This window comes from Balaenoptera ricei, chromosome 1 (genome assembly GCF_028023285.1).
Source record: "Balaenoptera ricei isolate mBalRic1 chromosome 1, mBalRic1.hap2, whole genome shotgun sequence".
Taxonomy (NCBI): domain Eukaryota; kingdom Metazoa; phylum Chordata; class Mammalia; order Artiodactyla; family Balaenopteridae; genus Balaenoptera; species Balaenoptera ricei.
In genome coordinates, this window is record NC_082639.1 from 85063538 (window position 1) to 85075106 (window position 11569).

The following is an 11569-nucleotide window of genomic DNA, read 5'->3' on the forward strand; positions in this document are numbered from 1 at the left end:
CCAGTTTTCCCAGTGCCATTTGTTGAAGAGACTCTCCTTTCCCCATTGTATATCCTTGGTCCCTTCATCATAAATTAATTGGCCACATATATGTGGGTTTATTTCTGAGGTCTCTGTTCCATTCCATTGATTTATGAGTCTGTATTTATGCCAATACCATACTGTTTTAATTACCATAGCTTTGTAATAAAGTTCAAAATCAGGGAGTGTGATGCTGCCAGCTTTGTTCTCTCTCAAGATTTCTTTGACTATTCAGTGTCTTTTGTGGTTCCATACAAACTTTAGGATTGCTTGTTCTATTTCTGCGGTAAATGTCATTGGAATTTTGATAGGCATTGCATTGAATCTATAGATTGCTTTTTGTAGTATGGACATATTCACAATATTAATTTTTCCAACCCATGAGCATGGAGTATCTTTCCATGTATTTGTATCTTCTTCCATTTATTTCATCAGTGTCTTATAGTTTTCAGTGTACAGGCCTTTCACCTCCTTGGTTAAATTTATTACTAGGTACGTTATTTTTTTTGATGCAATTGTAAATGGGATTTTTTCTTAATTTCTCTTTCTGTTACTTTGGTATTAGTGTAAAGAAACTTAGATTTTTGTATATTGATTTTGCACCTTGAAATTTTACTAAATTCATTTATTAATTTTAACAGTTTTTGGAGGAGTCTTAGGGCTTTATATATATGATATTATGCCATCTGCAAATAGAGACTATTTAACTTCTTCCTTTCCAACTTGGATTCTTTTTATTGCTTTTTCTTATCTAATTGTTCTGGCTAGGATTTCCAATGCTATGTTGAATAAAAGTGGCAAGAATGGGCATCCTTGTCTTGTTCCTGATCTTGGAGGAAAAGCTTTCAGATTTTCACATTTGAGTTTGATGTTAGCTGTGAGCTTGTCATATGTGACCTTTATTATGTTGAAGTATGTTCTTTCTGAATTCACCTTGTGTGAGTTTTTATCATAAATGGATACTGAATTTTGTCAAGTGCTTTTTCTGCATCTATTGAGATGATTGCATGGTTTTTATCCTTCATTTTGTTAGTGTGGTGTATCACATTGATTGATTTGCAGATATTGAGCCATCCTTGCACTGCTGGAACAGACCAGTTCCACTGATCATGGTATATGATCCTTTAAATGTATTGTTGAATTTAGTTTGCTAATATTTTGTTGAGGATTTTTGCATCTATGTTCATCAGGGATATTGGCCTGTAATTTTCTTTTCTTGTGGCACCCTCATCTGATTTTGGTATAAGGGTAATGCTGGCTTCATAAAATTAATCTGGAAGTATTCCTTCCTCTTCTGTTTTTTGGAGGAGTTTGAGAAGGATTGGTATTAAGTCTTTGAATGTTTGGTAGAATTTATTAATTAACCCATTCAGTCCTGGACTTTTGTTTTTTGGAAAGTTTTTGATTACTAGTTTAATCTCCTTGCTAGTAATCAGTCTGTTCAGATTTTTTATTTCATCATGATTCAGTCTTGGCAGGTTATATGTTTCTAGGAATTTATCCATTTCTTTTAATTTGTCCAATTTTTTGACATATAATTGGTCATGGTAGTCTCTTATGATCCTTCGTAATTCCGTGGTATTAGTTGTAACAGCTCATCTTTCATTTCTTATTTAACTTGCTTTAGTCATCTCTCTTTTTTTTTTTCTGTGATTCTAGCTAAAGGGTTGCCAATTTTGTTTATCTTTTCAAAGAACCAGCTCTTAATTTCATTGATTTTTTCTACTGTCTTTTGAGTCTCTATTTCAGCTACTCCTGCTCTAAACTTTGTTATTTCCCTCCTTCTACTAACTTCGGGCTTTGTTTATTCTTCTTTATCCAGCTCCTTGAGGTGTAAATTTAGGTTGTTTATTTGAGACTTTTCTTGTTTCTTGGGTCAGGCATTTATTGCTATGAACTTCCCTCTTAGAACTTCTTTGCTGCCTCTCATACATTTTGGTATGTTACATTTCCATTTTTCTTTGTCTCAAGACAAAGATTTGATTTCTTCTTTGACTCATTGGTTATTCAGTAGCATGTTGTTTAATCTTCATATACTTGTGAAGTTTACAGTCTTTTTCATGTAATTAATTTCTAGTTTCGTACCTTTGGGGTTGGAAAAGATGCTTACATTGATTTCAATCCTCTTAAATTTACTAATACTTATTTTGTGGCCTAACATATGATCTATATTGGAAAATGTTCCCTATCACTTGAGAAAAATGTGTGTTTTGTTGCTTTTAGATGGAATGTCCTGTAAATCTCTATTAAGTTGATCTGGTCTAACATGTTGTTTATTAAGACTAATGTTTCCTTATTGATTTTCGGCCTGGATCATCTATCCATTGATGTAAGTGGACTTAAAGTACTAAAGTTCCCTACTATTATTGTTTTACTGTCTATTTCTCCCTTTAGGTATATTAATATTTGCTTTATGTATTTAGATGCACCTATGTTGGGTGTATAAATATTTACAAATGTTAGAGCTTGTTGTTGGTTGACCCCTTTAGCATTATGTGACAGCCTCCTTTGTCTCTTATCACAGTCTTTGTTTTAAAGTCTACATTGTCTAATATAAGTATAGCTACCCCAGTTTTCTTTTGGTTTCCATTTGCATAGGATATCTTTATCCATCCCTTCACTTTCAGTCTGTGTGTGTCTTTACATCTAAAGTGTGTCTCTTTCTGCAGCATATAGATGCGTATTTTTTTTTAATCCACTCAACCACTCTATGTTTTTAACTGGAGAATTTAGTCCATTTACATTTTAAATAATTATTGATAGGTATGTGCTTATTGCCATTTTGTTAAATATTTTCTAGCTATTTCTATAGCTTCTCTTTGTTCCTTTTTTTCTTTTCTTGCTCTGTTCCTTTGTGGTTTGATGACTTTCTTTTGTGGTATGCTTATATCCTTTTATCTTTATCTTTTGTGTATTTCCTATAAGCTTTTGCTTTTTTGTTACCATGAGGCTTACATATAACAACTTATATCTCTAACAGTCTATTTTAAGTTGATAACAATTTAAGTTTGATCCCATTCTAAAGCTCAAAATTTTTACTCTCCCCTCCTACCCACATCTTATGTTTTGATGTCACATTTTACATTTGCATATCCCTTAACTAATTATTGTAGTCACAGTTATTTTTACTACTTTTGTCTTTCCACCTTCATACTAGCTTTACAAGAAATTCATCTACTATGTTTACTATATATTTACTTTTCTAGTCAGATTTATTTTTTCATATTTGTTCTTTTTACTAATTAGTGCCCTTTTCAGCTTAAAAAAAAATCACTTTAACATTTCTCGTAAGACCAGTTTAGTGGTGATGAACTCCTTTAGCTTTTGCTTGTCTGGAAAACTCTTTTATCTCTCCTTCAATTCCGAATGATAACTTTGTCATATAGAGTATTCTTGACAGGAATGTTTGGAAGTTGGCTTTTCTTGTTGCTTTTAATATTCTCTCCTGTTTTTACCTTTTGACATTTTAATTGTAATGTGTTTTGGCGTGGATCTCTTTGGGCTTATCTTATCTGGAACTCTCTGGGTTTCCTGGATCTGGATGTCTGTTTCTTCCTCCAACTTAGGAAAGTTTTCAGCCATTATTTCTTCAAATAAGATTTCTGCCCTTTTCTCTCTCTCTTCTCCTTCTGGGAGCCCTATAATGTAAATGTTAGTCATTTAATGTTGTCCCATAAACCCCTTAAGCTACCTCCATTTTTTTTTCATTCTTTTTCCTTTTTGCTGCTCTGATGGTTGAGTTCCACTGCCTTGTCTTGGAGTTGATTGATCCTTTTCCCTGCTTCATCTAGTCTATTATTGAACCCATCTAGTGTGCTTTTCAGTTCAGTTATTGTATTCTTCAGCTCTGTGACTTATATTTAGTACTTTCTTATATTCTCCATCTCTTTGTCGAAGTTCTCACTGTGTTCATCTATTCTTCTCCCTAGTTCAATGAGCATCTTTATGACCATTACTTTGAAGTCTTTATCAGGTAAATTACTTATCTCCATTTTATTAAGGTTTGTTTCTGAGGTTTTATATTGTTCTTTCATTTGGAACACATTCCTGTTTCTTCATTTCACTTGACTCATTTTAGTTTCTATATAGTAGCTGAAACAATCAGCTCTCCTAGTCTTGAAAGAGTGATCTCATGTAGGATGTGAAACTTTTCATTCATCCCTGCCCTAGCTCTTGGTCATTCCTCAAACCTCTGTGCTTGTCCAAGCAGCCTGTTATATTTTTAACAGCTCACGAATGTATTTTTATTTGACATTTGCCTTTTAATTTTATTTCTATAATTTAACATATTAACACTTTATTTTTATACATTTTGTATAATCAAATCAATCACTCCTTGTCTTTATAGTTTCTATCTATATTTTTATGCTTAAGTATATCTTTCTCAACCAGATTTCAAATTAATTTTTAGTCAATTTCTTTTCTTTCTTTCTTTCTTTTTAAATTTCCCTATAGGAATTTAATTTTTTAGTTATAAAATAAATTTCCCCAAACTACTGAAATATTACCTTTATTCATATATATACATGCACAAATAAAAACATAAATATATAGAGTTGTATATCAGGGCTTTCTCATAGTTGGCCAATCCTTGTACTACAGTCACTTTGTTTTAATTACTGTAGTTTTGGATACAACTTAAATTTATCTGATAGTACAAGTCACTCCTTGTTAATCTTTCTGACAATTTTTGTGGTTGTTATTATGCAACTATAAATAGTGCATCATCTTAGGGTTAGTTACAGCCAAAAATCACTATCACCCTTAGGTCTGAAGGTGCAGAGAGAGCTGTGTTATATCTACTTGACATTAGAGGGCTCATCCAAATCACAGTGCTCTGGATCAAGGAGGCATGGGTTAGAATAAATACTACTCCCCACCAATAACCTACCTCTTGCCCTTTATCTATTGCCAGGCAAACTCAACCCAAAACCAGAAGGTAAGAGAGGCCTGTGATGCACTCTTTCTAGGTCAGACTTACAGGATACAGAGCAGGGTGGAAAAGAGTCAGGGGGATAAAATGGAAGGCATCCAGCACCAAATCACCTCATTTAGTTACAAAAGCAACGTTCCACAAATTCTTAATGGAATTGAATGACATTTATGACTAAATTTTCTGAAAATTGACATAGTTATAATTCTGAACTTTCAAATCTAAGAATATGGCATGAATTTTCTTTTAGTAAAGTCTTCCTTTTAGTCCTTAAAAAACAACCTACTATGTATTAAATTTACTATTTTATTTTATTTTCTTCCTTCCTTCCCTTCCTCCTTTTTATTCTTTTACACTACCTTGCAAGACTCCAATTGTTTATTTATTTATTTATTTATTTATTTATTTATTTATTCCGTTTGACTTCTATTCCCCATTCCCATTTCCTCCCTTGCCCTCAAATGTAACATTTCCATTGGTTTTAATATCTTTTCAAGTCTTCCTATGGGTTTCTGTTTAATGTGTATTTGTTTGTGTACATGAATTGCTAATTTACACAAGTGTCATTGTGTGTTGTAGATTGTATTGTTTCTTGGCTTTTTTTATTCCACCCAAGGTTTTTAAATTTTAGCCATGTTGCTCTAAGTATACATCTACATGTTATTCATTAATCCTAACTGGTATGGATTTCCATAGCATGCAATCACAATATTTATATATCCATTCCTCCAGCAAAGACTCACTGGATTGCCTCCAACTTCCTGTCACCACAAACAATGCTTCGAGGAATGTCTTCATTCATTTCCAATTATGGTTTTATAAGGAGAGGAATCACTTGTCATATGGCATGCCTTTATTTAATTTGGTTATGTATTGCCAGTTTGCTACAGGTTGTCTGTGTTATTCTATATTCCAACCAGCAGCTCCTGAGTATTCCTACATTCCCTCCACCTACCAACACTTAGCAGTATCAGCTAATATTTTATGTATCTGACAGATCTTCAGGGATATGTCATTGTTATTTTACTTTGCATTCATCTAATTACTAACGATTTTGAGCATCTCTTTGTAAGTTTTTTAGTCCCTTAGGTTCTCTCTTTGATGAACTGCCTCTACATATATTCCTGGATCATTTTTCTATTGGGGTTCATATCTTCTTCTTATTTGTTCATATGCAGCTCATGTATATTCTAGATATTGGTCCCAATGGTGTCCGACATTGAATAAAAATCTTTATTGTGATTCAATCAGGTTCAGCAGTTTTCCACCCCATGATTCTGGAGTGTTGTATTTTTCCACAATTAGGATACTGAGATATTCTTCTGTGTTATTTTCTATTAGCTTTATGGTTTTACCTTCACATTTAGATATTTTACCCATCTGGAATCCTTCTCTATACATCATGTTTTATTTTTCTTTATATAGTAAGACATTTTTCCCAATACTATCTACTAAACAATCTGTCTCTTTTCTATTAATACCTTGGGCTCCCTCTATTGTATATTAATTTTCCACATAAACATGAGTCTGCTTCTGAGATCTCTAGACTATTCTATTTGTCTAATTTTTTTGGCAACAGATTTTATAGCTATAGTTTTATAATGATTATTTCATACAAATTTAAAAATAAGTTTAATGAGTTTCTTTCTTGTTAAATTTATTCAAGAACTTATATAGATTTTGTATTTCTAAAGTGACTAGTGCTTCATTTATATTGCACTCTGATTATTGATAATATGTAGATATATAGTTAATTTTTCTATACTTTATTTGCATTTCACTTTTTTATTGAATTCTATTTTATTTGTTTTTATGTTGATTTTATTTGATTTCCCAAATAGAAAATTCACACATTATGTAAATCTCTTATAATGCTTATTTATCTGAATTCTTTTTCTTTATATGTTGCATTGGCTAGAACTTCTTGAAGAATGTTGAATAATAGCAATGGTATCAGACATCTTTGCTGTATTTAATGGGAATGCGTGGTGTTCATGAATTTTCCATTAAGTATGATAGCTATGCCCTACCATATTAAAAGAGTATTCTACTATTATTAATTTATGAACAGATTGCCTAATAACTAGTTTGAATACTATCAAATGCTTATTTATCATTTAAGGATCAAATTTCTCAATTTATTTTTTAATCTGATTGCTAGTCTAATACATTTTTTAAATAAATCATTAAAGCATATTGATTTTGCCTGTGATTACAGTTTTGACTGGATCCCTCATGTTTTGATATGTGCTGTTCTGACTTTCCCTATTTTCTTATCATTGAAACTACAGTTTTTGAATCCTGCTTTAATCCAACAATTATTTAGGAAAATTCTCGTGGTTGTTTAATTCACAAACAGCTGGAATAAAGGAGTTTTTAAATATGTTTTCTTGTACTGTGATCAAACAATGAATCCTGCACACTTTTTGCTCCGTTGCATTTATTCACGGAGATTTTTAATCTAATATACTTTGAAATTTTTAAAAATTTTTATTGCTTACATGAATAAAATATATTATCTCTGATTTAGGAAACAGGGTAATAGTTAAATGTGTTAAATCTGTTTTGAAACCATTTAAATCTTTTACAACCTTATTTGTTTTTCATTGTTAATCTTTGAAATATAGAGGGATATTTCTGTCAGCTTTAAGGCATTGATAACTTTTTCAATTTGAAATTAGCCTCTTTATTCCATTTAAAGCTCTTTTGCACTAAAATCTACTTTAATAATAGTGTTTCTCTCTTTACTTCCTTTTTTTTTCCATTTGCTTTAAATACTTTTGCCTATCCTGTTACTTTGAATTGCTCTGAGTTATTTGAGGTAGAGGGAAAGGTTGTTTTTGTAGACAGCATAGAATTGGCTTTGTTTTTTGGTTCTATTTAATTTGTTTACTCAATGTGAGTCATTTTTTTAAATAGGAGAATTTAACTTAATTATATTTATTATCATAATTAACCTGGCTAGTCTTAATTAAGCCACCAACTTATATTTTGTAACTTTTATGATTCATTGTTCTAACCTTTGTATTCTATTGTTATTTTTAAATTTTCTATTTTTTTCTTTAGGTATATTAAAAACATTATTCTATAAAATGAAGAGAACATAAACACTTAAGTCTTAAATCAGTTGCAAGGTTTCACTTACTTACCATGTAAAAGCATGTTGAACAATACCTGATGCATTAAAATGCTCAGGAAGTCTTTGTTATTATTTTTGTCACTCAGCATCATCACCATTACCATTATTCTGGCTTTTAGAATTATCAAAGAAGGGCTTCCCTGGTGGCGCAGTGGTTGAGAATCTGCCTGCCAATGCAGGGGACACGGGTTCGAGCCCTGGTCTGGGAAGATCCCACATGCCGCGGAGCAACTGGGCCCGTGAGCCACAATTACTGAGCCTGCGCGTCTGGAGCCTGTGCTCCGCAACAAGAGAGGCCGCGATGGTGAGAGGCCCGCGCACCGCAATGAAGAGTGGTCCCCACTTGCCGCAACTAGAGAAAGCCCTCGCACAGAAACGAAGACTCAACACAGTCATAAATAAATAAATAAAAAGAACGTAAAAAAAAAAAAAAGAATTATCAAAGAAAATTCAGGGACCCCTTGACTTTTATTCCTTTCTAAGTATCCATCAGGATGATTATGAAAATTATTTGTGAATCTTTGAAGTTCATAAATTTCCCAATAATGTGTCTAGCTATTCTCTTCCAATTAGTTTTGCTGAGCACATGGTAAGGTCTTTGAATCCACTAGTTTCCTTCTGAAATCTCAAGTAGCTACTTCTATTTTGCAATCAAGAAATAACTTGATTGTTGCTTCTTTTTGTCTTGTTTCTCTCTTTCTCAGGAACATAAAATATCTACGTATTGAATTTCCTCACTGAGTTTCACAAGTTCGCTATTTTTCTCCATCTCTTCTTAGTTTTGTAAACTCTCCTCAATTTCCTTCCATATATGACTTGATTTTCTTCAGTGCTGATTTTGCCTGCTTCTAATGCATGTTTTGACTCTCCTATTACAGACCTATTATATTATTCCTCATCTTGTTATTTGCATACATAAGACAGTTCTTATCCTCTCTCTTTTGTGTCTCTCATTTCATCTTTCATCTCTTCCTAAAGTTCATGTATTCAGGAATTTGATGGGGTGCACAAAGTAGATGTTATAAATTTACTTCTGCATTGTTTCAAAAAATTGTTTTAAAATGATGTTTCTCTACTCTAAAGTACCCTAGTTTCCTTGTTCTTTTATGTTGAAAAATCTTTTTTGCTGTTCCTTGTTATTATTTATCTTTGAATGAAAATTTGGATCTCCTGACCTCATATTTGCTTAGGAGAGAGTGTATTACCTCCCAACCTCTATTTTATCCTCCTGGTGAGAAACCTTTTTCCAGACCTCATGCTGGAGGGCAGATAGATGCCCTGTGTACAAGATCCAACCAAATGAGGAATGGGGAAAAAGAGTCCAAGCCCTGGGAAGTTCATGCCATGGTCTCCAAGCATATGTTGAGGGGAGTGGCCACAGCTATCCCTAGCTTTCTGTTGCCCTGTTCTCCACACTGTTTACCTTGTATGGCTGTCCAGGCCTCCTTTCTGGTGCTACCCCCTGGTCAGGGAAAATAACCACTGGTATTCAGATAGAATTCTGCTTTACTACTGTATTGTCTATAGTGTGTCTGTTTGCATAAACCTCACAACCTCCCAGGGCAGCCACAACTCAATGTATCAGCCTTCAAACAAAAAGAAATTCTAAGGAGAATGCTTCCACCTGTCCCATGGCCCACTGCATTTATTAGGTGTCAACTGGGTTCTACCAGGTACTTTACTCTTTTCCAGATACTTTAACACTTTACTGCTATGTTAGGGAAGAGAACGTATACCAAGCTGCAATGACTTCTTTCAATTTTATTCCACCTATATTATAGTTAATTCAGTCAAAGTGGCAGTCAGGGAAATGGTAATACTCCCAAATTTCCCATTTTGATGCAGATTTCCCCTGTTTTTTAATTTGTTTATTGTATTTTATTTTTTGGTCATTTCAACGTCTTAGGTGGAATTGTGAGGGCAGTTAGAGGAGAAAGTTCCATGTGTGTCCTCAAGTTGTTAGAGAGTCTGAAAGTAAGAGAAGCCAATGTATTTCTGTCTATATTACAAAAGTCTGTGAATCCTACTATTACCAGAATGTATGCCCTTGAACCTCTACTTAGGTTCATACTATCACTGATATTCAGAATGTAAAAGGTGGCACCATCTTAAAAGATTATTCAGAAAACTTCAAAATAAATTTCAGAAAAGGGCATAGCAGTCACATCATCTGGCATTGGAGAGTTTACCTTGCAATCATGACAAACAAGCCTGGGAATTCATGGGAAGTTTCAGGGGGTTCATGGGAAGATATCTGAGGATACTGCAGCATTTTGCACAGAATTAGAAAATGGCCCAAGAGGGCCAGATGGCAGTCAATACTAGCTCTGCTGTGTCAGTCGGTAAAGATATCAACATGAGGCTTTTTGCCAGCATGTGGAGACCACCATGCACTTCTCAAGATTGTAATCATTACACAGATGGTATTCCCAGAAGCTACAGGCTGAATATGCTGCATAGCTCCTTGAGAGAGAAATCTTCCATCAACTTTGAAAGGGGCATTAGAAGCCTCTTTGTTAAGAAACTAGATTCTACCCCAAAAAGCTGCATCCAAGGCATTTACAATCACTAGGACAGCCTGGCTACAGGAATTTGTGAGCAGACACTCTGAGATACTCTCCATGGGTCCATCCTAAAACCATTCACTTTAAGATTCTTTATGCTCTAAGGAAACTTTTTTATTGTTTAAGTATATAATACAAAAAGAGGTTCTTGAGACAATTACAAACAGATCCTTTGAAAGAAACGTAGATACTTTTGACTACGTTAGGCAAAGAAACGAGGTAACATATTCAAGACTTAAAAAGATTAGCACCCCTTCCCAATAGTGCCTAATCCATACCCAGGAAGCAATTTTCTCATCTGGCAGAAGCTGACCTAACTATTTTGGACAGGTATAGCAGCTGGTCAAAATGCTGAATTGTTGGTGCCCAACAATTCTTTGGCTTCATCCTCTGCAAAAGGCTCTAGAATGGTGAAGGGAACAAGCTAAATGATATATGACAATCTTGTAAATAGATCCATAACTCTAAAATATATCCAAGGCTGAATATCTCAAATGGCCTAGCTCCCATTAGTCAATTGCCTCAGCACCTCAAGTGTATGACAGCTTCACATTTCCTTCAGCATCATCTATTATTTCACCTCTCATTGATGTTAAATTACCTGTGCAGAATTCAACTCACGAACATTCTAGTTTATTTTCAAGTGGAATGTGTTTGCTGGATGTGGTATTAAATGCGAATTGTACTTTAAACTTTCATCATTTGTTGTATTCAACAAGTTTACTAAGTGGTGAAATAGTATATGAAGACCTTGACCAATTCCACTGCTTGGGTGTCCAAAAAAATCAAAACAATACAATCTCAAAGCCTTAGCTGAACTGTGGGCTCCCTCATGGGGAAGGGAGTGATTCCCTTGCATCCTGCCATGAAACAGGCTGTCACATACACCCCGCTCCCAGGCTAAGGGTAGAA